The 2,998-nt window shown below is 53.1% G+C and overlaps 1 pseudogene; it reads left to right on the top strand.

The window, feature by feature from the left end:
• Window positions 1–644: 644 nt before the first annotated feature.
• On the top strand, window positions 645–2,707 carry LOC123141053 (F-box protein At1g60400-like; annotated as a pseudogene).
• The last annotated feature ends 291 nt before the right edge of the window (window positions 2,708–2,998 follow it).

Below are 2,998 nucleotides of genomic sequence, written 5' to 3'. Positions count from 1 at the left end.
GTTGGGTAGTCGAAGTTTAGAATAAAATCACATTGCGGTTATTCTAACTTTTTAGAATATATCATGGTGCGTGTGAGCAACAACGGCTTGGCGGCATTCTGGTGGCCACTAGCGAGTGGCGTTGCACAACAATTGGGGGTGCGGGAGAAGTGTTGAAGTGATGTAAATTGAGAAACATATATTTAGAAGTCTAGATCTTAATAAAATTAATAAAAAACAGCTTTCAAATGAGGTGTCATACATTATAAAGCTTTAAAGTTTGCCCCATCATAATTTTCCTCTTCCTCCGCCACTAATTTTCTGTCAAGGTAGTACAAAGAAACTAGAAGTAATAGAAATTAAATCCATATTCGTAGATCGCCTAATTTTAATACAATGATAAAGTGATTTGCTTGAAATAAGCATGCACAGGGTGGTGATCTCACCTCAGTAAATTGCTCAAAAATAACCAAAAAGTTGGGGAGAATATTTTTAGTCGAAGTTCAGAATAAAATCACATTCGGCTCTTCTATTTTTTCTAGAATGTCACGTTGCGGCTAGTGGCTCGCACAAACGAATAAGGGAGACCGCTCCGGCCCACGGACGCGAAACCCTAGCAAGTGGAGTACTGTGAGACCAAATCCATTTCCTTTTGTTTTTATTACTACCATCTCAGTTCTCACTGGTCGGTCGGACGGAAGGACACACACCTGCTCCCCCCAAGGAAAACCCACACCTTTCCCCTCTCCCGTCGCCGCCGCCGCCGTCGTCGCCGGGCGCCATGTCGACGGGCGACATCGCCGGCGTCGAGCACGTGATGGACTGCTGCCTCCCGGCCTCCCCGGTCTCCCCCGCCGCCCACCTCTCCGCCGCCGCCTCCTCCTCCTCCGACGGCGAGGACCGCATCTGCGCGCTCCCCGACACCCTCCTGCGCAACGTCGTCTCCCGCCTCCCCGTCAAGGATGCCGCCCGCACCGGCGCGCTCTCGCACCGCTGGCGCGGGCTCTGGCGCGCCACCCCGCTCGCCCTCGACGACTCCCACCTCCTCCCGTCCCCTGTCCCCGCCGCCGCGTTGGTGTCCCGCGTCCTCGCCTCCCACCCCGGCCCCTTCCGCGCCGTCCGCATCGCCGAGATCCCCATCGACGAGTCCAACGAGGAGGCGCTCCTCCCGGAGTGGCTCCGCCACCTCGCCAACAAGGGCGTGGAGGAGCTGACCCTCGTCAACCGCCCCTACTCCTTCGACGAGCCCGTGCAGCTACCCGCAACCCTCCTCCGCTGCGGGGCCTCGCTCCGCCGCCTCTACCTCGGCGTCTGGCTCTTCCCCTTCACCACCGGCCTCCCGCGCGGCCCCGACGTCTTCCCCCACCTCCAGGAGCTCGGCCTCTGCCACGGCATCACGGAGGAGCGCGACCTCGACTACGTGCTCTCCTGCAGCCCCAAGCTGGAGACCCTGGCGCTCATCTCCAACTACGGCTACCCCGACCGCGTCCGCATCGGCAGCCGCAGCCTCCGTTGCTTGCTGCTCTGGCATTCCTTGGCGGACGAGGTCGCCGCCGTGTCCGCCCCAAACCTGCAGCGCCTCATTATCTACTGTACGCACCCAACCGAAGATAGGCCATGCTCCCCAGCTCGCCGTGCTCGGCAACACCATCATCAAGGTAGTCCAATTCTCACAAATATATGAGTTTTATCTGGTTTGATTTGCATCGAATTGTAGCATCAATTGATCGATGTTGCGATGATGTGCAGACTGGGGTGACAAACACAGTGGTTCCAAGCGTCAAGTTGTTAGCTCTGAAGGTCCGTTTCAGAGTGCCCAAAGAAGTCAGAACTTTGCTGTGTTTCTTGAGATGCTTTCCTGGAGTAGAGACCTTACACATCATGGCTGTGAGTTTTACCCTGTCTCTCTCTCTCTCTCTCTCTCTCTCTCTCTCTCTCTCTCTCTCTCTGCATTCAAAATTTCCATTTTTTACTGCTTGCATTCCATCGTTGGCTCACTGAGTTGCGTGCTTTGACTTTGCAGTCCGACAACGACACCGACCACTACGATGACCTGGGTGAAGTCAAGCCCAGCGACATGCTCAAGTCCACATTTTGGCAGGGGGAAGGCCCGATCAAATGCGTCAAGTCGCGCGTCCAGAAGCTGGTGTTCGACCAGTTCAGCGGTGACACGAACCAGGTTGAGTTTCTGAAGCTGGTTCTTGGGAGAGCTGTCCTGCTGCAGAAGGTGATTGTCTTGCTAGCCGGTGCGGATTCTATCTCGATTCGCGAGGCCACGAGCAAGCTGCAGCCGTTGGCTTCCATGAAAATGTGGGCGAGTAAGGTCTGGGGCAGAACTTCCTTGGAGGTCCATGGGCGTGCGGCAGGCCAGGTTTGGAGGTACGACGAAGCGTCTGATCTTTCTATCGGCGACCCGTTTATCTCTTAAGCCGGTATCGAGGGAGCGTTTTCATTAGCTGCTAGAGCATTTTATTGTTTGAATTGCGCATTTCCTTGTGAAAGGGAACTGATGTAGCATGAGTTAGCAGCTCTTTTTGGAGTGTTGGAGATTTGGGGTTTAGCAACAGAAGGTTGCGGGTTTAGCAACACCGATGAACTGAGACTTCTCGTGACTTGGATATGTAAAATGTACTAGTTATCTGCACCTGCATGTAATGTGAGTTACCTAGCTCTTCTCTTGCTGTGACTTGCTCGTGTTGTTATCTGAAGGATTACTGTTATTACTGCATTTGATCAGATTTTCCGTGGCCTGTGGCTGCGGCTGTGGCTTACATATATTGGTATCTGCACTCAATGTGATTTCCATGGTCTGACTTGACTGTTCATGTTACACGACCTGAGTTTGCTTCTGTTTTTTTTTCCTTCAGCTCATTCCGTGTCACGCCTTTGCTGCGATTCATGTGTTAATCTTTTGTACGCCGGGCATTGGGTTTGTTCATCAAAATTCGCGTGGTGGAAAATGTCGGGTTATTGATGTGAATCTTAAACCTGATGTATCCTCTATTGCTGATAGTCAGGA

The sequence above is a fragment of the Triticum aestivum genome, chromosome 6D (assembly GCF_018294505.1).
Source record: "Triticum aestivum cultivar Chinese Spring chromosome 6D, IWGSC CS RefSeq v2.1, whole genome shotgun sequence".
In the NCBI taxonomy this organism is placed as follows: domain Eukaryota; kingdom Viridiplantae; phylum Streptophyta; class Magnoliopsida; order Poales; family Poaceae; genus Triticum; species Triticum aestivum.
Note: the sequence above shows the minus strand (reverse complement) of the source record. Positions and strands in the feature narration are given on the sequence as shown.